Source organism: Lathyrus oleraceus, chromosome 7, assembly GCF_024323335.1.
Source record: "Lathyrus oleraceus cultivar Zhongwan6 chromosome 7, CAAS_Psat_ZW6_1.0, whole genome shotgun sequence".
Lineage (NCBI taxonomy): Eukaryota > Viridiplantae > Streptophyta > Magnoliopsida > Fabales > Fabaceae > Lathyrus > Lathyrus oleraceus.
This window is the reverse complement of record NC_066585.1, coordinates 486,808,653-486,835,881: the sequence shown is the minus strand read 5'-3', so window position 1 is coordinate 486,835,881 and position 27,229 is coordinate 486,808,653. Positions and strand designations below refer to the sequence as shown.

Here is a 27,229-nt window from a genome sequence, read left to right as displayed (position 1 = left end):
CTTCGCAATTCTGAGTTGCGGCAACCACGGTGGTTGGAGGTGATACATTCAAGCTTTCAATTTTCTGGGCCAGGGCTTCCACTTTTGCATTAACATGATCAAGGCTACTTATCTCGTACATGCCACTTTTCGTTTGAGGTTTCTCTACCATTGCTCGGTCGCTTCCCCACTGATAATGGTTTTGGGCCATGCTTTCGATAAGTTGATAAGCATCGGCATAAGGTTTATCCATAAGTGCACCACCTGCTGCGGCGTCTATTGTTAACCTTGTGTTGTACAAGAGACCATTATAGGAGGTATGAATCACTAACCAGTCCTTTAAACCATGGTGTGGACAAAGTCTCATCATGTTTTTGTATCTTTCCCATGCTTCGAAAAGAGACTCATTATCTTTCTGTTTAAATCCATTTATCTGGGCTCTCAACATAGCTGTTTTGCTTGGAGGAAAATATCGGGCAAGGAAGACTTTCTTCAACTCGTTCCATGTGGTAACTGAGTTGGAAGGAAGAGACTGAAGCCATCTTCTAGCTTTATCTCTTAACGAGAAAGGAAAAAGGCGAATTCGAATTGCCTCTGAAGTGACACCATTAGCTTTAACAGTATCAGCGTATTGGACAAATACGGATAAATGAAGGTTTGGATCCTCGGTAGGATTTCTAGAGAATTGATTCTGTTGCACTGCCTGCAACAGAGAAGGTTTAAGTTCGAAGTTGTTTGCTTCGATTGCGGGTGGAGCAATACTCGAATGCGGCTCATCTTGCGATGGAGCGGCGTAATCTCGAAGAGCACGTGCTGGTTCTGCCATCTCGGGTATTGGCGAAGGAAGAAGATTTTTGAGGTCAGGCACTTCGATAGGAGGGAGATTGTTTGCAGCACGATATTCCCGAATTCGTCGTAAGACTCGGAGATATAGTTCGATGTCGTTGATTCGTAAGTAAAACGGCTCGCCTTGTGAGCGAGTGTGTGGCATACAAATCAACGAAAGAAGAAGAAATAAAAATTGCCTTAGTCTCTACAACGTAACAGAAGAGTTAGATATCGACTAAACAAAAGTCCCCGGCAACGGCGCCAAAAACTTGATCGCGACTTTATGAGTCGAATGGGGTACTAACTGCAAGTGCACAGTTCTATCGCGTAGTTTTAAAAGATATCGATCCCACAGGGGCTTATGAATCGATATACCGTTTTCTAAGGTTACTTCGTAAAGCTAAGGCGGATGGTATTTTGATTGTTTCGGGGGAAAATTTAAAACTAAAATAAGATCTAAACTAAATATCAATTAAGCGGATATCGGTATGTAGTTCGTCGTAATTAGGGAATCAAATCTTCGTTGGTTTCTTGGTTTTAAAATAAATCTTTTCAGTAGACACTATTGATTAAAAGCCTTTTCTCAAACTCTCGCTCTGTTGAATAGACCATGACTTTAAATTAACGTAGCTGTCACTTATTAGTTAAGTCTAAAATCACCTTTTGAAAACAACAGAATCTATAGAAACTCTTTTTAAGGAAATAGTAATCGTTTAAACACCCTCGTCTCAAACTCTCGCTCTGTTGACTTAGATTATATAATTAAATTCAAATGCTTAACTCTCGTCCTCACATTTAACTTTTAAAAATATTTTTTGAAAAAGATTAGAATTTAATTAACTCTAAAAATTGCTTTCGCCCTGATCTAGAATTAATGTCCAATTTACAGTGTCCAGTTAGAAACTCAAACTCTCGTTCTATTGATTTTAACTTCTTTAGTTTTTTTTACTCTCGTACAAAAACCTTGGTATTAAACCTGTAAATTGAGACCATAAAAAGAATGATTTTATTTTTAAGCGTAATTAAATCAACTTAGTTTTGATTCCTTCATTCCGCTTACTTTACATACCGATACCTAAATAAATTAGCCAGACATGCTAAACAGATCTAAACAATCATCATGCTTAAATAGAAACATCTCAGGCAAATAATGTAAATAAACAATAAAGCAGGGCATATATAAATTCAAACAATAATTAAAGAACCTGAGTAATTAATAGCAGTCTTGAACACTCCACCACAGACCGGTTGGATTTGTTCTTGAATTCTTCAATCGGACAGGAAAATAAAAGTGAAGGAAAAAAAACCCAGGGTCTAACGTAATGTTAGATCCGGTAAAAGATACACAATAGTTTCCGGTGTAGAAACTATTGTGTGAAAAGTTAATTAAGTGCTGAAAGATTGACTGGAAAAGAAAAATAGAAATTGCAAAGAAAAGTAAAAACTGTAAAAAATAATGCTGTAAAGTATGCTTGCACGGCTGGAAGAGAAAAAAGCACGAAGAAGAGAGAGCTGCAGGGTTTGTTCCTTGGCTCTATTTATATTATCCCAATTTGTAACGGTTTCCAAAACTCCTTCCGTAAAAGTGGTCTTCACGTTTCCAAGGGTCAAGCGTAACAATAGGCTTCAACGTGCCTCTGTTGCGCTTCTAAAGCCAAAAATATAGGAGAATGGTGTGACGTCCGTCACACCATGTGTTACGCTCGTAACACAAGGCAGCAGGGCGTGACGCTCGTCACACCATGTGTGGCGCTCGTCACAGGCTCAGCGCTAGTACTTTTGGGCTGGGCTTTGGTTTGGTGAAATTTGCTTCTCTTCATTTCTTTTTGCACCTCCTTTTCTTCCTTTTTCACTTGTGCTTCAAATAAGCTACCTGAGACAAATAAAAGGAAAAATACCAAGTAATATCGAATAAAATGGAATAAATTGAAGTGAATAATAATATAATTTAATAAATCGAGTCCAAAAATGTGATATTATTTCATGTTATCACATGGACCAGCTCAATACCCAAAAAATATAGGAGTTTACCAAGGTCTTTCGTCTGAAATTTATTCGATAGATGTTATTCTCAAAATAATCTTTAGCTAGTGATGTTGGTTTGATCACACTGTTGGGATTGAGAACCTTCCTAAGTTTGAACACGACCTTCAAAGATGTACCAATTGTATGCCCTGCAGCATCAACACCTTCATTTGTAACCTCAACGGCTGGCTCTCCCTATCAAATATGACCAAAAGAAACAGTGAAATCAAAACACAATACAACCCTTACCAGTATAATATAAAAAATAAAATGCGAGAAACTGCTCAATATTTGTTATGGATTTGTGCAGTATTTACTACTTGTAACAAAACAATCACTTTGCATTTATTGTAAAAACCAAATGAAAACAAGCAATAGAAGAACATTACCTGTAATGACCTCAAGGCTCATTTTGATCTATTAATCACAAGAGCGTACATACCTTCCTACAAACACTACGACGATTAAGTTAGTTATCACTTCAAAATAATCTTGTAAAATAAAAAGAGTAACATTTTAGAGTAAACAAAAAGACAAAGTTATAATGACACATGATGTTATAAGCATAAAAGAGTGATATTGACCTTTATGAGAAGTCTTTGAAAAAGGAAAAAGAATAACATACAGTTAGGAAATCCTACCAAACCGAACATAGTATTTCTAATTACCTTTATATGACACCAACTAGTTAAAGTGACTTACTTTCTATGAGTGCATTATCTACAGACTTGTTTCTTCAAAAGTATCCATAGCATATTTCCCCGTAGAAATTACCATATCATATTTAGATTGGACCAACTCAATACCCAAAAAATATAGGAATTTAGCAAGGTCTTTCGTCTGAAATTTATTTGATAGATGTTATTCTCAAAATAATCTTTAGCTAGTGATGTTGGTTTGATCACACTCTTGGGGTTGAGAACCTTCCTAAGTTTGAACACGACCTCCAAAGATGTACCAATTGTATGCCCTGTAACATCAACACCTTCATTTGTAACCTCAAGGGCTAACTCTCCCTATCAAATATGACCAAAAGAAACAGTGAAATGAAAACACAATACAACCCTTACCAGTATAATATAAAAAAGAAAATGCGAGAAACTGCTCAATATTTGTTATGGATTTGTGCAGTATTTACTACTTATAACAAAACAATCACTTTGCATTTATTGTAAAAACCAAATGAAAACAAGCAATAGAAGAACATTACCTGTAATGACCTCAAGGCTCATTTTGATCTATTCATCACAAGAGCGTACATACCTTCCTACAAACACTACGACGATTAAGTTAGTTATCACTTCAAAATAATCTTGGGAAATAAAAAGAGTAACATTTTAGAGTAAACAAAAAGACAAAGTTATAACAACACATGATGATATAAGCATAAAAGAGTGACATTGACCTTGATGGGAAGTCTTTGAAAAAGGAAAAAGAACAACATACAGTTAGAAAGTCCTACCAAACCAAACATAGTATTTCTATTTACCTTTGTATGACACCAATAAGTTAAAGTGACTTACTTTCTATGAATGCATTATCTACAGACTTGTTTCTTCAAAAGTATCCATAGCATATTTCCCCGAAGAAAGTACCATATCATCTTTAGATTGGACTACCTCAGTACCACAAAAATATAGGAGTTTACCAAGGTCTTTCGTCTAAAATTTATTCGATAGATGTTATTCTCAAAATACTCTTTAGCTAGTGATGTTGGTTTTATCACACTCTTGAGGTCGAGAACTTTCCTAAGTTTGAACATGAACTCCAAAGATGTACCAATTGTATGCCCTGCAGCATCAACACCTTCATTTGTAACCTCAACGGGTGGCTCTCCCTATTAAATATGACCCAAAGAAACAATGAAATCAAAACACAATACAACCCTTACCAGTATAATATAAAAAAGAAAATGCGCGAAACTGCTCAATATTTGTTATGGATTTGTGCAGCATTTACTTTTTGTAACAAACCAATCACTTTGCATTTATTGTAAAAACCAAATGAAAATAAGCAATAGAAGAACATTACCTGTAATGACCTAAGGACTCATTTTGATCTATTCATGACAAGAGCGTACATACCTTCCTTCAAACACTCCGATGAACACGTTAGATACCACTTCAAAATAATCTTGGGAAGTAAAAAGAGTAACATTTTATTGTAAACAAAAAGACAAAGTTATAACAACACATGATGTGATAAGCATAAAAGTGTGACATTGACCTTTATGGGAAGTCTTTGAAAAAGGAAAAAGAACAAGATACAGTTAGAAAGTCCTACCAAACAAAACATAGTATTTCTAGTTACCTTTGTATGACACCAATAAGTAAAAGTGACTTACTTTCTATGAACGCATTATCTACAGACTTTTTTCTTCAAAAGTATCCATAGTATATTTCCCCGGAGAAATTACCATATCATCTTTAGATTGGACCAGCTCAATACCCAAAAAATATAGGAGTTTACCAAGGTCTTTCGTCTGAAATTTATTCGATAGATGTTATTCTCAAAATAATCTTTAGCTAGTGATGTTGGTTTGATCACACTCTTGGGGTTGAGAACCTTCCTATGTTTGAACACGACCTCCAAAGATGTACCAATTGTATGCCCTGCAGCATAAACACCTTCATTTGTAACCTCAACGTCTGACTCTCCCTATCAAATATGACCAAAAGAAACAGGAAAATCAAAACACAATACAACCCTTACCAGTATAATATAAAAAAGAAAATGCGAGAAACTGCTCAATATTTGTTATGGATTTGTGCAGTATTACTACTTGTAACAAAACAATCAGTTTGCATTTATTGTAAAAACCAAATGAAAAGAAGCAATAGAAGAACATTACCTGTAATGACCTCAAGACTCATTTTGATCTATTCATGACAAGAGCGTACATACCTTCCTACAAATACTCCAACGAACAAATTAGTTATCACTTCAAAATAATCTTGGGAAATAAAAAGAGTAACATTTTACAGTAAACAAAAAGACGAAATTAAAATAACAGATGATGTTATAAGCATAAAACAGTGACATTGACCATTATGGGAAGTCTTTGAAAAAGAAAAAAGAACAACATACAGTTAGAAAGTCCTACCAAACCAAACATAGTATTTCTAGTTACCTTTGGCTGACTTCAACAAGTTAAAGTGACTTACTTTCTATGAATGCATTATCTACAGACTTGTTTCTTCAATGGTATCCATAGCATTATTCCCCGAAGAAATTACCATATCATCTTTAGATTGGACCAGCTCAATACCCAAAAAATATTGGAGTTTACCAAGGTCTTTGGTCTAAAATTTATTCGATAGATGTTATTCTCAAAATAATCTTTAGGTAGTGATGTTGGTTTGATCACACTCTTGGGGTTGAGAACCTTCCTATGTTTGAACACGACCTCCAAAGATGTACCAATTGTATGCTCTGCAGCATAAACACCTTCATTTGTAACCTCAACGTCTGACTCTCCCTATCAAATATGACCAAAAGAAACAGGAAAATCAAAACACAATACAACCCTTACCAGTATAATATAAAAAAGAAAATGCGAGAAACTGCTCAAAATTTGTTATGGATTTGTGCAGTATTTACTACTTGTAACAAAACAATCACTTTGCATTGATTGTAAAAACCAAATGAAAAGAAGCAATAGAAGAACATTACCTGTAATGACCTCAAGATTCATTTTGATCTATTCATGACAAGAGCGTACATACCTTCCTACAAATACTCCGACGAACAAATTAGTTATCACTTCAAAATATTCTTGGGAAATAAAAAGAGTAACATTTTAGAGTAAACAAAAAGACGAAATTAAAATAACACATGATGTTATAAGCATTAAAGAGTGACATTGACCATTATGGGAAGTCTTTGAAAAAGAAAAAAGAACAACATACAGTTAGAAAGTCCTACCAAACTAAACATAGTATTTCTAGTTACCTTTGGATGACTTCAACAAGTTAAAGTGACTTACTTTCTATGAATGCATTATCTACATACTTGTTTCTTCAATGGTATTCATAGCATATTTCCCCGAAGAAATTACCATATCATCTTTAGATTGGACCAGCTCAATACCCAAAAAATATTGGAGTTTACCAAGGTCTTTGGTCTGGAATTTATTTGATAGATGTTATTCTCAAAATAATATTTAGCTAGTGATGTTGGTTTGATCACACTCTTGGGGTTGAGAACCTTCCTAAGTTTGAACACAACCTCCAAAGACGTACTAATTGTACGCCCTGCAGCATCAACACCTTCATTTGTAACCTCAACGGCTGGCTCTCCCTATCAAATATGACCAAAAGAAACAGTGAAATCAAAACACAATACAACCCTTAACAGTATAATATAAAAAAGAAAATGCGAGAAACTGCTCAATATTTGTTATGGATTTGCGCAGCATTTACTACTTGTAACAAAACAATCACTTTGCATTTATTGTAAAAATCAAATGAAAAGAAGCAATAGAAGAACATTACCTGTAATGACCTCAAGACTCATTTTGATCTATTCATGACAAGAGCGTACATACTTTCCTACAAACACTCCGACGAACAAGTTAGTTATCACTTCAAAATAATCTTGGGAAATAAAAAGAGTAACATTTTAGAGTAAACAAAAAGGCGAAGTTATAACAACACATGATGTTATAAGCATAAAAGAGTGACATTGACCTTTATGGGAAGTCTTTGAAAAAGGAAAAAGAACAACATACATAGTATTTCTAGTTACCTTTGTATGATACCAACAACTTAAAGTCACTTACTTTCTATGAATGCATTATCTACAGACTTATTTCTTCAAAAGTATCCATAGCGTATTTCCCCGGAGAAATTAACATATCATATTTAGATTGGACGAGCTCAATACCCAAAAAATATAGGAGTTTACCAAGGTCTTTCGTCTGAAATTTATTCGATAGATGTTATTCTCAAAATAATCTTCAGCTAGTGATGTTTGTTTGATCACACTGTTGGGGTTGAGAACCTTCCTAAGTTTTAACACGACCTCCAAAGATCGACCAATTGTATGCCCTGCAGCATCAACACCTTCATTTGTAACCTCAACGGCTGGCTCTCCTTATCAAATATGACCAAAAGAAACAGTTAAATAAAAACACAATACAACCCTTACCAGTATAATATAAAAAAGAAAATGCGAGAAACTGCCCAATATTTGTTTTGGATTTGTGCAACATTTACTACTTATAACAAAACAATCACTTTGCATTTATTGTAAAAACCAAATGAAAAGAAGCAATAGAAGAACATTACCTGTAATGACCTAAAGAATCATTTTGATCTATTCATGACAAAAGCGTACATAGCTTCCTACAAACTCTCCGAGATTAAGTTAGTTATCACTTCAAAATAATCTTGGGAAATAAAAAGAGTAACATTTTAGAGTAAACAAAAAGACAAAGTTATAACAACACATGATGTTATAAGCATAAAAGAGTGACATTGACCTTTATGGGAAGTATTTGAAAAAGGAAAAAGAACAACATACAGTTAGAAAGTCCTACCAAACCAAACATAGTATTTCTAGTTACCTTTGTATGAAACCAACAAGTTAAAGTCACTTACTTTCTATGAATGCATTATCTACAAACTTGTTTCTTCAAAAGTATCCATAGCATATTTCCCTTGAAAAATTACCAAATCATCTTTAGATTGGACTACCTCAATACCCCAAAAATATAGGAGTTTACCAAGGTCTTTAGGCTGAAATTTATTCGATAGATGTTATTCTCAAAATAATCTTTAGCTAGTGATGTTGGTTTGATGACATTCTTGGGGTTGAGAACCTTCCTAAGTTTGAATACGACCTCCAAAGATGTACCAATTGTATGCTCTGCAGCATCAACACCTTCATTTGTAACCTCAATGGCTGACTCTCCCTATCCAATATGACCAAAAGAAACAGTGAAATCAAAACGCAATACAACCCTTACCAGTATAATATAAAAAAGAGAATGCGAGAAACTGCTCAATATTTGTTATGGATTTTTGCAGTATTTACTACTTGTAACAAAACAATTACTTTGCATTTATTGTAAAAACCATATGAAAAGAAGCAATATAAGAACATTACCTGTAGTGACCTTAAGACTCATTTTGATCTATTCATTTTAAGAGCGTACATACCTTCCTACAAATACTCTGACGAATAATTTAGTTATCACTTCAAAATAATCTTGGGAATTAAAAAGAGTAACATTTTAGAGTAAACAAAAAGACGAAGTTATAACAACACATGATGTTATAAGCATAAAAGAGTGACATTGAACTTTATGGGAAGTCTTTGAAAAAGGAAAAAGAACAACATACAGTTAGAAAGTCCTACCAAATCAACATAGTATTTCTAGTTACATTTGGATGACAACAACAAGTTAAAGTCACTTACTTTCTATGAATGCATTATCTACAAACTTGTTTCTTCAAAAGTATCCATAACATATTTCCCCGGAGAAATTACCATATCAGCTTTAGATTGGACTACCTCAATACCCAAAAAATATAGGAGTTTACCAAGGTCTTTGGTCTGGAATTTATTCGATAGATGTTATTCTCAAAATAATCTTTAGCTGGTGATGTTGGTTTGATCACACTCTTGGGGTTGAGAACCATCCTATGTTTGAGAACGACCTCCAAAGATGTACCAATTGTATGCCCTGGAGCATCAACACCTTCATTTGTCACCTCAACGGCTGGCTCTCCCTATCAACACCTTACCTGTATAATATAAAAAAGAAAATGTGAGAAACTGCACAATATTTGTTATGGATTTGTGCAGTATTTACTACTTGTAACAAAACAATCACTTTGCATTTATTGTAAGAACCAAATGAAAAGAAGCAATAGAAGAACATTACCTGTAATGACCTCAAGACTCATTTTGATCTATTCATGACAAGAGCGTACATACCTTCCTACAAACACTCCAACGAACAAGTTAGTTCTCACTTCAAAATAATCTTGAGAAATAAAAAGAGTAACATTTTAGAGTAAACAAAAAGATGAAACTATAACAACACATGATGTTATAAGCATAAAAGAGTGACATTGACCTTTACAGGAAGTCTTTGAAAAAGGAAAAAGAACAACATACACTTAGAAAGTCCTACCAAACCAAACATAGTATTTCTAGTTACCTTTGTATGACACTAACAAGTTAAAGTCACTTACTTTCTATGGATGCATTATCTACAGACTTGTTTCTTCAAAAGTATCCATAGCATATTCTCCGGAGAAATTACCATATCATCTTTAGATTGGACTACCTCAATACCCAAAAAATATAGGAGTTTACCAAGGTCTTTCGTCTGAAATTTTTTCGATAGATATTATTCTCAAAATAATCTTTAGCTAGTGATGTTGGTTTGATCACACTCTTGGGGTTGAGAACCTTCCTAAGTTTGAACACGACCTCCAAAGATGTATCAATTGTATGCCCTACAACATCAACACTTTCATTTGTAACCTCAACGGCTGGCTCTCCCTATCAAATATGACCAAAAGAAACAGTGAAATCAAAACACAATATAACCCTTACCAGTATAATATAAAAAAGAAAATGCGAGAAACTGCTCAATATTTGTTATGGATTTGTGCAGCATTTACTATTTGTAACAAAAAAATCACTTTGCATTTATTGTAAAAACCAAATGAAAAGAAGCAATAGAAAACATTACCTGTAATGATCTAAAGACTCATTTTGATCTATTCATGACAAGAGCGTACATACCTTCCTACAAACACTCCAACGAACAAGCTAGTTATCACTTCAAAATAATCTTGAGAAATAAAAAGAGTAACATTTTAGAGTAAACAAAAAAACAAAATTATAACAACACATGTTGTTATAAGCATAAAAGAGTGACATTGACCTTTATGGGAAGTCTTTGAAAAAGAAAAAAGAACAACTTAAAGTTAGAAAGTCCTACCAAACCAAACATAGTATTTCTAGTTACCTTTGGATGACACCAACAAGTTAAAGTGATTTACTTTCTATGAATGCATTATCTACAGACTTGTTTCTTCAAAAGTATCCATAGCATATTTCCCCGAAGAAATTACCATATCATCTTTAGATTGGACCAGCTCAATACCCAAAAAATATAGGAGTTTACCAAGGTCTTTCGACTGAAATTTATTAGATAGATGTTATTCTCAAAATAATCTTTAGCTAGTGATATTGGTTTGATCACACTCTTGGGGTTGGGAACCTTCCTAAGTTTGAACACAACCTCCAAAGATGTACCAATTGTATGCCCTGCAGTATCAACACCTTCATTTGCAACCTCAACGACTGGCTCTCCCAATCAAATATGACCAAAATAAACAGTGAAATCAAAACACAATACAACCCTTACCTGTATAATATAAAAAAGAAAATGCGAGAAACTGCTCAATATTTGTTATGGATTTGTGCAGCATTTACTATTTGTAACAAAAAAATCACTTTGCATTTATTGTAAAAACCAAATGAAAAGAAGCAATAGAAAACATTACCTGTAATGATCTAAAGACTCATTTTGATCTATTTATGACAAGAGCGTACATACCTTCCTACAAACACTCCAACGAACAAGCTAGTTATCACTTCAAAATAATCTTGAGAAATAAAAAGAGTAACATTTTAGAGTAAACAAAAAAACAAAATTATAACAACACATGTTGTTATAAGCATAAAAGAGTGACATTGACCTTTATGTGAAGTCTTTGAAAAAGAAAAAAGAACAACATAAAGTTAGAAAGTCCTACCAAACCAAACGAAGTATTTCTAGTTACCTTTGGATGACACCAACAAGTTAAAGTGACTTACTTTCTATGAATGCATTATCTACAGACTTGTTTCTTCAAAAGTATCCATAGCATATTTCCCTGAAGAAATTACCATATCATCTTTAGATTGGACCAGCTCAATACCCAAAAAATATAGGAGTTTACCAAGGTCTTTGTTCTGAAATTTATTCGATAGATGTTATTCTCAAAATAATCTTTAGCTAGTGATATTGGTTTGATCACACTCTTGGGGTTGAAAGCCTTCCTAAGTTTGAACACAACCTCCAAAGATGTACCAATTGTATGCCCTGCAGCATCAACACCTTCATTTGTAACCTCAACAGTTGGCTCTCCCAATCAAATTTGACCAAAAGAAATAGTGAAATCAAAAAACACAATACAACCCTTACCTGTATAATATAAAAAAGAAAATGCGAGAAACTGCTCAATATTTGTTATGCATTTGTGCAACATTTACTAATTGTAACAAAACAACCACTTTGCATTTATTGTAAAAATCAAATGAAAAGAAGCAATAGAAGAACATTACCTGTAATGACCTCAAGACTCATTTTGATCTATTCATGACAAGAGCGTACATACCTTCCTACAAACACTCCGATGAAGAAGTTAGTTATCACTTCAAAATAATCTTGGGAAATAAAAAGAGTAACATTTTAGAGTAAACAAAAAGACGAAGTTATAACAACACATGTTGTTATATGCATAAAAGAGTGACATTGACCTTTATGGGAAGTCTTTGAAAAAGAAAAAAGAACAACTTAAAGTTAGAAAGTCCTACCAAACCAAACATAGTATTTCTAGTTACCTTTGGATGACACCAACAAGTTAAAGTGATTTACTTTCTATGAATGCATTATCTACAGACTTGTTTCTTCAAAAGTATCCATAGCATATTTCCCCGAAGAAATTACCATATCATCTTTAGATTGGACCAGCTCAATACCCAAAAAATATAGGAGTTTACCAAGGTCTTTCGTCTGAAATTTATTAGATAGATGTTATTCTCAAAATAATCTTTACCTAGTGATATTGGTTTGATCACACTCTTGGGGTTGAGAACCTTCCTAAGTTTGAACACAACCTCCAAAGATGTACCAATTGTATGCCCTGCAGTATCAACACCTTCATTTGTAACCTCAACGACTGGCTCTCCCAATCAAATATGACCAAAATAAACAGTGAAATCAAAACACAATACAACCCTTACTTGTATAATATAAAAAAGAAAATGCGAGAAACTGCTCAATATTTGTTATGCATTTGTGCAGCATTTACTACTTCTAACAAAACAACCAATTTGCATTTATTGTAAAAATCAAATGAAAAGAAGCAATAGAATAACATTACCTGTAATGACCTCAAGAATCATTTTGATCTATTCATGACAAGAGCGTACATACCTTCCTACAAACACTCCAACGAACAAGTTAGTTATCACTTCAAAATAATCTTGAGAAATAAAAAGAGTAACATTTTAGAGTAAACAAAAAGACGAAATTATAACAACACATGATGTTATAAGCATAAAAGAGTGACATTGACCTTTATGGGAAGTCTTTGAAAAAGGAAAAAGAACAACATACACTTAGAAAGTCCTACCAAAGCAATCATAGTATTTCTAGTTACCTTTGTATGACACCAACAAGTTAAAGTGACTTACTTTATATGAATGCATTATCTACTGACTCGTTTCTTTAAAAGTATCCATATCATATTTCCCCGGAGAAATTACCATATCATCTTTAGATTAGACCAGCTCAATACCCAAAAAATATAGGAGTTTACCAAGGTCTTTCGTCTGAAATTTATTCGATAGATGTTATTCTCAAAATAATCTTTAGCTAGTGATGTTGGTTTGATCACACTCTTGGGGTTGAGAACCTTCCTATGTTTGAACACGACCTCCAAAGATGTACCAAATGTATGCCTTGCAACATCAACACCTTCATTTGTAACCTCAACATGGCTCTCCCTATCAAATATGACCAAAAGAAACAGTGAAATCAAAACACAATACAACCCTTACCAGTATAATATAAATAATAAAATGCGAGAAACTGCTCAATATTTGTTATGGATTTGTGCAGCATTTAGTACTTGTAACAAAACAATCAATTTGCATTTATTGTAAAAACCAAATGAAAAGAAGCAATAGAAGAACATTACCTGTAATGACCTCAAGACTCATTTTGATCTATTCATGACAAGAGCGTACATACCTTCCTACAAACACTCCGACGAAAAGTTAGTTATCACTTCAAAAGAATCTTGGGAAATAAAAAGAGTAACATTTTAGATTAAATCAAACAGACGAAATTATAACAACACATGATGTTATAAGCATAAAAGAGTGACATTGACCTTTATGGAAAGTGTTTGAAAAAGGAAAAAGAACAACATACAGTTAGAAAGTCCTACCAAACCAAACATAGTATTTCTAGTTACCTTTGGATGACACCAATAAGTTAAAGTGACTTACTTTCTATGAATGCATTATCTACGTACTTGTTTCTTCCAAAGTATCCATAACATATTTCCCCGGAGAAATTATCATATCATCTTTAGATTGGACCAGCTCAATACCCAAAAAATATAGAAGTTTACCAAGGTCTTTCGTCTGAAATTTATTCGATAGATGTTATTCTCAAAATAATCTTTAGCTAGTGATGTTGGTTTGATCACACTCTTGGGGTTGAGAACCTTCCTAAGTCTGAACACGACCTCCAAAGATGTACCAATTGTATGCCCTGCAGCATCAACAAACTTCATTTGTAACCTCAACGGCTGGCACTCCCTATCAAATATGACCAAAAGAAACAGTGAAATCAAAACACAATACAACCCCTACCAGTATAATATAAAATAGAAAATGCAGTAAACTGCTCAATATTTGTTATAGATTTGTGCAACATTTACTACTTGTAACAAAAAAATAACTTTGCATTTATTGTAAAAACCAAATGAAAAGAAGCAATAAAAGAACATTACCTGTAATGACCTCAAGACTCATTTTGATCTATTCATGACTAGAGCATACATACCTTCCTACAAACACTCAGACGAACAAGTTAGTTATCACTTCAAAATAATCTTGGGAAATAAAAAGAGTAACATTCTAGAGTAAACAAAAAGACGAAGTTATAACAACACATGATGTTATAAGCATAAAAGAGTGACATTGACCTTTATGGGAAGTCTTTGAAAAAGGAAAAAGAACAACATACAATTAGAAAGTCGTACAAAACAAAACATAGTATTTCTAGTTACCTTTGGATGATAGCAACAAGTTAAAGTCACTTACTTTCTATGAATGCATTATCTACAAACTTGTTTCTTCAAAAGTATCCATAGCATATTTCCCCGGAGAAATTACCATATCATCTTTAGATTGGACTACCTCAATACCCAAAAAATATAGGAGTTTACCAAGGTCTTTCGTCTGAAATTTATTCGATAGATGTTATTCTCAAAATAATCTTTAGCTAGTGATGTTGGTTTGATCACACTCTTGGGGTTGAGAACCTTCCTAAGTTTGAACACGACCTCCAAAGATGTACCAATTGTATGCCCTGCAGCATCAACACCTTCATTTGTAACCTCAACGGCTGGCTCTCCCTATCAAATATGACCAAAAGAAACAGTGAAATAGAAAATACAACCCATACCAGTATAATATAAATAAGAAAATGCGAGAAACTGCTCATTATTTGTTATGGATTTGTGCAGTATTTACTACTTGTAACAAAACAATCACTTTGCATTTATTGTAAAAACCAAATGAAAAGAAGCAATAGGAGAACATTACCTGTAGTGACCTCAAGACTCATTTTGATCTATTCATGACAAGAGCGTACATACCTTCCTACAAAAACTCCGACGAACAAGTTAGTTATCACTTCAAAATAATCTTGGGAAATAAAAAGAGTAACATTTTAGAGTAAATCAAATAAGACGAAATTATAACAACCCATGATGTTATAAGCATAAAAGAGTGACATTGACCTTGATGGGAAGTCTTTGAAAAAGGAAAAAGAACAACATACAGTTAGAAAGTCCTACCAAACCAAACATAGTATTTCTAGTTACCTTTGGATGACACCAACAAGTTAAAGGGACTTACTTTCTATGAATGCACTATCTACATACTTGTTTCTTCCAAAGTATCCATAACATATTTCCCCAGAGAAATTATCATATCATCTTTAGATTGGACCAGCTCAATACCCAAAAAATATAGGAGTTTACCAAGGTCTTTCGTATGAAATTTATTCGATGGATGTTATTCTCAAAATAATCTTTAGCTAGTGATGTTGATTTGCTCACACTCTTGGGGTTGAGAACCTTCCTACGTTTGAACACGACCTCCAAAGATGTACCAATTGTATGCACTGCAGCATCAACACCTTCATTTGTAACCTCAAAAGCTGGCTCTCCCTATCAAATATGACCAAACGAAACAGTGAAATCAAAACACAATACAACTCTAACCAGTATAATATAAAAAAGAAAATGCGAGAAACTGCTCAGTATTAGTTATGGATTTGTGCAGTATTTACTACTTGTAACAAAACAATCACTATGCATTTATTGTAAAAACCAAATGAAAAGAAGCAATAGAAGAACATTACCTGTAATGACCTAAAGACTCATTTTGATCTATTCATGACAAGAGCGTACATACCTTCCTACAAACAATCCGACGAACAAGTTAGTTACCACTTCAAAATAATCTTGGGAAATAAAAAGAATAACATTTTAGAGTAAATAAAAAGTCGAAGTTATAATAACTTATGATGTTATAAGCATAAAAGAGTGACATTGACCTTTATGGGAAGTCTTTGAAAAAGGATAAAAGAACAACATACAATTAGAAAGTCCTACCAAACCTAACTTAGTATTTCTAGTTACCTTTGGATGATACCTACAAGTTAAAGTCACTTAATTTCTATGAATGCATTATCTACACACTTGTTTCTTCAAAAGTATCCATAACATATTTCCCCGGACAAATTATCATATCATCTTTAGATTGGACCAACTCAATACCAAAAAAATATAGAAGTTTACCAAGGTCTTTCGTCTGAAATTTATTCGATAGATCTTATTCTCAAAATAATCTTTACTAGTGATGCTGGTTTGGTCACACTCTTTGGGTTGAGAACCTTCCTAAGTTTGAACACGACCCCCAAAGATGTACCAATTGTATGTCCTGTAGTATCAACGCCTTCATTTGTAACCTCAACGGCTGGCTCTCCCTATCAAATATTACCAAAAGAAACAGTGAAATCAAAACACAATACAACCCTTAAGGGTATAATATAAAATAGAAAATGCGAGAAACTGCTCAATATTTGTTATAGATTTGTGCAGCATTTACTACTTGTAACAAAACAATCACTTTGCATTTATTGTAAAAACCAAATGAAAAGAAGCAATAGAAGAACATTACCTGTAATGACCTAAAGACTCATTTTGATCTATTCATGACAAGAGCGTACATACCTTCCTACAAACACTCCGACGATTAAGTTAGTTATCACTTCAAAATAATCTTGGGAAATAAAAAGAGTAACATTTTAGAGTAAACAAAAAGACGAAGTTATAACAACACATGATGTTATAAGCATAAAAGAGTGACATTGACCTTTATGGGTAGTCTTTGAAAAAGGAAAAAGAACAACATACAGTTAGAAAGTCCTACCAAACCAAACATAGTATTTCTAGTTACCTTTGTATGACACCAACAAGTTAAAGTCACTTACTTTCTATGAATGCATTATCTACAGACTTGTTTCTTCAAAAGTATCCATAGCATATTTCCCCGGAGAAATTATCATATCATCTTTAGATTGGACCAGCTCAATACCCAAAAAATATAGAAGTTTACCAAGGTCTTTCGTCTGAAATTTATTCGATAGATGTTATTCTTAAAATAATCTTTAGTTAGTGATGTTGGTTTGATCACACTCTTGGGGTTGAGAACCTTCCTAAGTTTGAACACGACCTCCAAAGATGTACCAATTGTATGCCCTGCAACATCAACACCTTCATTTGTAACCTCAACGGCTGGCTCTCCCTATCAAATATCACCAAACGAAATAGTGAAATCAAAACAAAATACAACCCTTACCAGTATAATATATAAAAGAAAATGCGAGAAACTGCTCAATATTTGTTATGGATTTGTGCAGTATTTACTACTTGTAACAAAACAATAACTTTGCATTTATTGTAAAAACCAAATGAAAAGTAGCAATAGAAGAACATTACCTGTAATGACCTCAAGACTCATTTTGATCTATTCATGACAAGAGCGTACATACCTTCCTACAAACACTCCGACGAACAAGTTAGTTACCACTTCAAAATAATCTTGGGAAATAAAAAGAATAACATTTTAGAGTAAACAAAAAGACGAAGTTATAACAACACATGAGGTTATAAGCATAAAAGAGTGACATTGACCTTTATGGGAAGTCTTTGAAAAAGGAAAAAGAACCACATATAGTTAGAAAGTCCTACCAAACCAAACATAGTATTTCTAGTTACCTTTGGATGACACCAACTAGTTAAAGTGACTTACTTTCTATGAATGCATTATCTACATACATGTTTCTTTAAAAGTATCCATAACATATTTCCCACGAGAAATTATCATATCATCTTTAGATTGGACCAGCTCAATACCTAAAAAATATAGAAGTTTACCAAGGTCTTTCTTCTGAAATTTATTCGATAGATGTTATTCTCAAAATAATCTTTAGCTAGTGATGTTGGTTTGATCACACTCTTGGGGTTGAGAACCTTCCTAAGTTTGAACACGACCTCCAAAGATGTACCAATTGTATGCCCTGCAACATCAACACCTTCATTTGTAACCTCAACGGCTGGCTCTCCCTATCAAATATGACCAAAAGAAACAGTGAAATCAAAACACAATACAACCTTACCAGTATAATATAAAAAAGAAAATGCGAGAAACTGCTCAATATTTGTTATGGATTTGTGCAGTATTTACTACTTGTAACAAAACAATCACTTTGCATTTATTGTAAAAACCAAATGAAAAGAAGCAATAGAAGAACATTAGCTGTAATGACCTCAAGACTCATTTTGATCTATTCATGACAAGAGCGTACATACCTTCCTACAAACACTCCGACGAACAAGTTAGTTATCACTTCAAAATAATCTTGGGAAATAAAAAGAGTAACATTTAGAGTAAACAAAAAGACGAAATTATAACAACACATGATGTTATAAGCATAAAAGAGTGACATTGACCTTTATGGGAAGTCTTTGAAAAAGGAAAAAGAACAACATACATTTAGAAAGTCCTACCAAACCAAAAATAGTATTTCTAGTTACCTTTGGATGACACCAACAAGTTAAAGGGACTTACTTTCTATGAATGCACTATCTACAGACTTGTTTCTTCCAAAGTATCCATAACATATTTCCCCGGAGAAATTATCATATCATCTTTAGATTGGACCAGCTCAATACCCAAAAAATATAGGAGTTTACCAAGGTCTTTCGTATGAAATTTATTCGATGGATGTTATTCTCAAAATAATCTTTAGCTAGTGATGTTGGTTTGCTCACACTCTTGGGGTTGAGAACCTTCCTAAGTTTGAACACGACCTCCAAAGATGTACCAATTGTATGCCCTGCAGCATCAACACCTTCATTTGTAACCTCAACGGCTGGCTCTCCCTATCAAATATGACCAAAAGAAATAGTGAAATCAAAACACAATACAACTCTAACCAGTATAATATAAAAAAGAAAATGCGAGAAACTGCTCAGTATTTGTTATGAATTTGCAGTATTTACTACTTGTAACAAAACAATCACTTTACATTTATTGTAAAAACCAAATGAAAAGAAGCAATAGAAGAATATTACCTGTAATGACCTCAAGACTCATTTTGATCTATTCATTACTAGAGCGTACATACCTTCCTACAAACACTCTGACGAACAAGTTAGTTATCACTTCAAAATAATCTTGGGAAATAAAAAGAGTAACATTCTAGAGTAAACAAAAAGACGAAGTTATAACAACACATGATGTTATAAGCATAAAAGAGTGACATTGACCTTTATGGGAAGTCTTTGAAAAAGGATAAAAGAAGAACATACAATTAGAAAGTCCTACCAAACCAAACTTAGTATTTCTAGTTACCTTTGGATGATACCAACAAGTTAAAGTCACTTACTTTCTATGAATGCATTATCTACAAACTTGTTTCTTCAAAAGTATCCATAGCATATTTCCCCGGAGAAATTACCATATCATCTTTAGATTGGACTACCTCAATACCCAAAAAATATAGGAGTTTACCAAGGTCTTTCGTCTGAAATTTATTCGATAGATGTTATTCTCAAAATAATCTTTAGCTAGTGATGTTGGTTTGATCACACTCTTGGGGTTGAGAACCTTCCTAAGTTTGAACACGACCTCCAAAGATGTACCAATTGTATGCCCTGCAGCATCAACACCTTCATTTGTAACCTCAACGGCTGGCTCTCCCTATCAAATATGACCAAAAGAAACAGTGAAATCAAAACACAATACAACCCTTACCAGTATAATATAAAAAGAAAATGCGAGAAACTGCTCAATATTTGTTATGGATTTGTGCAGTATTTACTACTTGTAACAAAACAATCACTTTGCATTTATTGTAAAAACCAAATGAAAAGAAGCAATAGAAGAACATTACCTGTAATGACCTCAAGACTCATTTTGATCTATTCATGACAAGAGCGTACATACCTTCCTACAAACACTCCGACGAACAAGTTAGTTATCACTTCAAAAGAATCTTGGGAAATAAAAAGAGTAACATTTTAGAGTAAATCAAATAAGACGAAATTATAACAACACATGATGTTATAAGCATAAAAGAGTGACATTGACCTTTATGGGAAGTCTTTGAAAAAGGAAAAAGAACAACATACATTTAGAAAGTCCTACCAAACCAAAAATAGTATTTCTAGTTACCTTTGGATGACACCAACAAGTTAAAGGGACTTACTTTCTATGAATGCACTATCTACAGACTTGTTTCTTCCAAAGTATCCATAACATATTTCCCCGGAGAAATTACCATATCATCTTTAGATTGGACCAGCTCAATACCCAAAAAATATAGGAGTTTACCAAGGTCTTTCGTCTGAAATTTATTCGATAGATGTTATTCTCAAAATAATCTTTAGCTAGTGATGTTGGTTTGATCACACTCTTGGGGTTGAGAACCTTCCTAAGTTTGAACACGACCTCCAAAGATGTACCAATTGTATGCCCTGCAGCATCAACACCTTCATTTGTAACCTCAACGGCTGGCTCTCCCTATCAAATATGACCAAAAGAAACAGTGAAATCAAAACACAATACAACTCTAACCAGTATAATATAAAAAAGAAAATGCGAGAAACTGCTCAGTATTTGTTATGAATTTGCAGTATTTACTACTTGTAACAAAACAATCACTTTACATTTATTGTAAAAACCAAATGAAAAGAAGCAATAGAAGAATATTACCTGTAATGACCTCAAGACTCATTTTGATCTATTCATGACTAGAGCGTACATACCTTCCTACAAACACTCTGACGATCAAGTTAGTTATCACTTCAAAATAATCTTGGGAAATAAAAAGAGTAACATTCTAGAGTAAACAAAAAGACGAAGTTATAACAACACATAATGTTATAAGCATAAAAGAGTGACATTGACCTTTATGGGAAGTCTTTGAAAAAGGATAAAAGAAGAACATACAATTAGAAAGTCCTACCAAACCAAAAATAGTATTTCTAGTTACCTTTGGATGACACCAACAAGTTAAAGGGACTTACTTTCTATGAATGCATTATCTACAAACTTGTTTCTTCAAAAGTATCCATAGCATATTTCCCCGGAGAAATTACCATATCATCTTTAGATTGGACTACTCAATACCCAAAAAATATAGGAGTTTACCAAGGTCTTTCGTCTGAAATTTATTCGATAGATGTTATTCTCAAAATAATCTTTAGCTAGTGATGTTGGTTTGATCACACTCTTGGGGTTGAGAACCTTCCTAAGTTTGAACACGACCTCCAAAGATGTACCAATTGTATGCCCTGCAGCATCAACACCTTCATTTGTAACCTCAACGGCTGGCTCTCCCTATCAAATATGACCAAAAGAAACAGTGAAATCAAAACACAATACAACTCTAACCAGTATAATATAAAAAAGAAAATGCGAGAAACTGCTCAGTATTTGTTATGAATTTGCAGTATTTACTACTTGTAACAAAACAATCACTTTACATTTATTGTAAAAACCAAATGAAAAGAAGCAATAGAAGAATATTACCTGTAATGACCTCAAGACTCATTTTGATCTATTCATGACTAGAGCGTACATACCTTCCTACAAACACTCTGACGATCAAGTTAGTTATCACTTCAAAATAATCTTGGGAAATAAAAAGAGTAACATTCTAGAGTAAACAAAAAGACGAAGTTATAACAACACATGATGTTATAAGCATAAAAGAGTGACATTGACCTTTATGGGAAGTCTTTGAAAAAGGATAAAAGAAGAACATACAATTAGAAAGTCCTACCAAACCAAAATAGTATTTCTAGTTACCTTTGGATGATACCAACAAGTTAAAGTCACTTACTTTCTATGAATGCATTATCTACAAACTTGTTTCTTCATAAGTATGAATAGCATATTTCCTCGGAGAAATTACCATATCATCTTTAGATTGGACTACCTCAATACCCAAAAAATATAGGAGTTTACCAAGGTCTTTCGTCTAAAATTTATTCGATAGATGTTATTCTCAAAATAATCTTTAGCTAGTGATGTTGGTTTGATCACACTCTTGGGGTTGAGAACCTTCCTAAGTTTGAACACGACCTCCAAAGATGTACCAATTGTATGCCCTGCAGCATCAACACCTTCATTTGTAACCTCAACGGCTGGCTCTCCCTATCAAATATGACCAAAAGAAACAGTGAAATCAAAACACAATACAACTCTAACCAGTATAATATAAAAAAGAAAATGCGAGAAACTGCTCAGTATTTGTTATGAATTTGCAGTATTTACTACTTGTAACAAAACAATCACTTTACATTTATTGTAAAAACCAAATGAAAAGAAGCAATAGAAGAATATTACCTGTAATGACCTCAAGACTCATTTTGATCTATTCATGACTAGAGTGTACATACCTTCCTACAAACACTCTGACGATCAAGTTAGTTATCACTTCAAAATAATCTTGGGAAATAAAAAGAGTAACATTCTAGAGTAAACAAAAAGACGAAGTTATAACAACACATAATGTTATAAGCATAAAAGAGTGACATTGACCTTTATGGGAAGTCTTTGAAAAAGGATAAAAGAAGAACATACAATTAGAAAGTCCTACCAAACCAAACTTAGTATTTCTAGTTACCTTTGGATGATACCAACAAGTTAAAGTCACTTACTTTCTATGAATGCATTATCTACAGACTTGTTTCTTCATAAGTATCCATAGCATATTTCCCCGGAGAAATTACCATATCATCTTTAGATTGGACTACCTCAATACCCAAAAAATATAGGAGTTTACCAAGGTCTTTCGTCTAAAATTTATTCGATAGATGTTATTCTCAAAATAATCTTTAGCTAGTGATGTTGGTTTGATCACACTCTTGGGGTTGAGAACCTTCCTAAGTTTGAACACGACCTCCAAAGATGTACCAATTGTATGCCCTGCAGCATCAACACCTTCATTTGTAACCTCAACGGCTGGCTCTCCCTATCAAATATGACCAAAAGAAACAGTGAAATCAAAACACAATACAACCCTAACCAGTATAATATAAAAAAGAAAATGCGAGAAACTGCTCAATATTTGTTATGGATTTGCAGTATTTACTACTTGTAACAAAACAATCACTTTACATTTATTGTAAAAACCAAATGAAAAGAAGCAATAGAAGAATATTACCTGTAATGACCTCAAGACTCATTTTGATCTATTCATGACAAGAGCGTACATACCTTCCTACAAACACTCCGACGAACAAGTTAGTTATCACTTCAAAATAATCTTGGGAAATAAAAAGAGTAACATTTTAGAGTAAACAAAAAGACGAAATTATAACAACACATGATGTTATAAGCATAAAAGAGTGACATTGACCTTTATGGGAAGTCTTTGAAAAAGGAAAAAGAACAACATACAATTTAGAAAGTCCTACCAAACCAAAAATAGTATTTCTAGTTACCTTTGGATGACACCAACAAGTTAAAGGGACTTACTTTCTATGAATGCATTATCTACAGACTTGTTTCTTCAAAGTATCCATAGCATATTTCCCCGGAGAAATTACCATATCATCTTTAGATTGGACCAGCCTCAATACCCAAAAAATATAGGAGTTTACCAAGGTCTTTCGTCTGAAATTTATTCGATAGATGTTATTCTCAAAATAATCTTTAGCTAGTGATGTTGGTTTGATCACACTCTTGGGGTTGAGAACCTTCCTAAGTTTGAACACGACCTCCAAAGATGTACCAATTGTATGCCCTGCAGCATCAACACCTTCATTTGTAACCTCAACGGCTGGCTCTCCCTATCAAATATGACCAAAAGAAACAGTGAAATCAAAACACAATACAACTCTAACCAGTATAATATAAAAAAGAAAATGCGAGAAACTGCTCAATATTTGTTATGAATTTGCAGTATTTACTACTTGTAACAAAACAATCACTTTACATTTATTGTAAAAACCAAATGAAAAGAAGCAATAGAAGAATATTACCTGTAATGACCTCAAGACTCATTTTGATCTATTCATGACTAGAGCGTACATACCTTCCTACAAACACTCCGACGAACAAGTTAGTTATCACTTCAAAATAATCTTGGGAAATAAAAAGAGTAACATTTTAGAGTAAACAAAAAGTCGAAATTATAACAACACATGATGTTATAAGCATAAAAGATTGACATTGACCTTTATGGAAAGTCTTTGAAAAAGGAAAAAGAACAACATACAGCAAAAAAGTCCTACCAAACCAAACATAGTATTTCTAGTTACCTTTGGATGACACCAACAAGTTAAAGTCCTTACTTTCTATGAATGCATTATCTACAAACTTGTTTCTTCAAAGTATCCATAGCATATTTCCCGGAGAAATTACCATATCATCTTTAGATTGGACTACCTCAATACCCAAAAATATAGGAGTTTACCAAGGTCTTTCGTCTAAAATTTATTCGATAGATGTTATTCTCAAAATAATCTTTAGCTAGTGATGTTGGTTTGATCACACTCTTGGGGTTGAGAACCTTCCTAAGTTTGAACACGACCTCCAAAGATGTACCAATTGTATGCCCTGCAGCATCAACACCTTCATTTGTAACCTCAACGGCTGGCTCTCCCTATCAAATATGACCAAAAGAAACAGTGAAATCAAAACACAATACAACTCTAACCAGTATAATATAAAAAAGAAAATGCGAGAAACTGCTCAGTATTTGTTATGAATTTGCAGTATTTACTACTTGTAACAAAACAATCACTTTACATTTATTGTAAAAACCAAATGAAAAGAAGCAATAGAAGAATATTACCTGTAATGACCTCAAGACTCATTTTGATCTATTCATGACTAGAGCGTACATACCTTCCTACAAACACTCTGACGATCAAGTTAGTTATCACTTCAAAATAATCTTGGGAAATAAAAAGAGTAACATTCTAGAGTAAACAAAAAGACGAAGTTATAACAACACATAATGTTATAAGCATAAAAGAGTGACATTGACCTTTATGGGAAGTCTTTGAAAAAGGATAAAAGAAGAACATACAATTAGAAAGTCCTACCAAACCAAACTTAGTATTTCTAGTTACCTTTGGATGATACCAACAAGTTAAAGTCACTTACTTTCTATGAATGCATTATCTACAAACTTGTTTCTTCATAAGTATGAATAGCATATTTCCTCGGAGAAATTACCATATCATCTTTAGATTGGACTACCTCAATACCCAAAAAATATAGGAGTTTACCAAGGTCTTTCGTCTAAAATTTATTCGATAGATGTTATTCTCAAAATAATCTTTAGCTAGTGATGTTGGTTTGATCACACTCTTGGGGTTGAGAACCTTCCTAAGTTTGAACACGACCTCCAAAGATGTACCAATTGTATGCCCTGCAGCATCAACACCTTCATTTGTAACCTCAACGGCTGGCTCTCCCTATCAAATATGACCAAAAGAAACAGTGAAATCAAAACACAATACAACTCTAACCAGTATAATATAAAAAGAAAATGCGAGAAACTGCTCAATATTTGTTATGAATTTGCAGTATTTACTACTTGTAACAAAACAATCACTTTACATTTATTGTAAAAACCAAATGAAAAGAAGCAATAGAAGAATATTACCTGTAATGACCTCAAGACTCATTTTGATCTATTCATGACTAGAGCGTACATACCTTCCTACAAACACTCTGACGATCAAGTTAGTTATCACTTCAAAATAATCTTGGGAAATAAAAAGAGTAACATTCTAGAGTAAACAAAAAGACGAAGTTATAACAACACATGATGTTATAAGCATAAAAGAGTGACATTGACCTTTATGGAAAGTCTTTGAAAAAGGATAAAAGAAGAACATACAATTAGAAAGTCCTACCAAACCAAACTTAGTATTTCTAGTTACCTTTGGATGATACCAACAAGTTAAAGTCACTTACTTTCTATGAATGCATTATCTACAGACTTGTTTCTTCATAAGTATCCATAGCATATTTCCCCGGAGAAATTACCATATCATCTTTAGATTGGACTACCTCAATACCCAAAAAATATAGGAGTTTACCAAGGTCTTTCGTCTAAAATTTATTCGATAGATGTTATTCTCAAAATAATCTTTAGCTAGTGATGTTGGTTTGATCACACTCTTGGGGTTGAGAACCTTCCTAAGTTTGAACACGACCTCCAAAGATGTACCAATTGTATGCCCTGCAGCATCAACACCTTCATTTGTAACCTCAACGGCTGGCTCTCCCTATCAAATATGACCAAAAGAAACAGTGAAATCAAAACATAATACAACCCTTACCAGTATAATATAAATAAGAAAATGCGAGAAACTGCTCAATATTTGTTATGGATTTGTGCAACATTTAGTACTTGTAACAAAACAATCACTTTGTATTTATTGTAAAAACCAAATGAAAAGAAGCAATAGAAGAATATTAGCTGTAATGACCTCAAGACTCATTTTGATCTATTCATGACAAGAGCGTACATACCTTCCTACAAACACTCCGACGAACAAGTTAGTTATCACTTCAAAAGAATCTTGGGAAATAAAAAGAGTAACATTTTAGAGTAAATCAAATAAGACGAAATTATAACAACACATGATGTTATAAGCATAAAAGAGTGACAATGACCTTTATGGGAAATGTTTGAAAAAGGAAAAAGAACAACATACATTTAGAAAGTCCTACCAAACCAAAAATAGTATTTCTAGTTACCTTTGGA

The 27,229-nt window shown here is 33.3% G+C and overlaps 2 long non-coding RNA genes and 1 other non-coding gene across 8 annotated transcripts in view; 1 reads left to right on the top strand and 2 right to left on the bottom strand.

Annotated features, from left to right (window-relative positions):
* LOC127106050 (uncharacterized) overlaps positions 1–12,556 on the bottom strand; it is a 43,522-nt gene extending 30,966 nt beyond the window's left edge. For 2 of the 3 annotated variants that reach the window (XR_007795264.1, XR_007795265.1), the window contains exons 1-2: positions 12,497–12,556; positions 6,505–6,561 (exon numbers count right to left, since the gene is read on the bottom strand). This is a non-coding gene — a long non-coding RNA (uncharacterized LOC127106050). The remainder of the gene's footprint in view (positions 1–6,504; positions 6,562–12,496) is intronic. The other variant, XR_007795263.1, reaches the window with a different exon arrangement.
* LOC127108664 (small nucleolar RNA R71) lies at positions 321–427 on the top strand. The gene has a single exon (XR_007796187.1). It is a non-coding gene; the product is annotated as a small nucleolar RNA R71 (small nucleolar RNA).
* Positions 12,557–15,135: 2,579 nt separating the features above from the next.
* Positions 15,136–27,229, bottom strand: part of LOC127106046 (uncharacterized) — a 145,521-nt gene continuing 133,427 nt past the window's right edge. For all 4 annotated transcript variants that reach the window (XR_007795257.1, XR_007795256.1, XR_007795255.1 and 1 more), the window contains 3 exons: positions 19,976–20,439; positions 17,107–17,515; positions 15,136–15,272 (listed from right to left, as the gene is read on the bottom strand). This is a non-coding gene — a long non-coding RNA (uncharacterized LOC127106046). The remainder of the gene's footprint in view (positions 15,273–17,106; positions 17,516–19,975; positions 20,440–27,229) is intronic.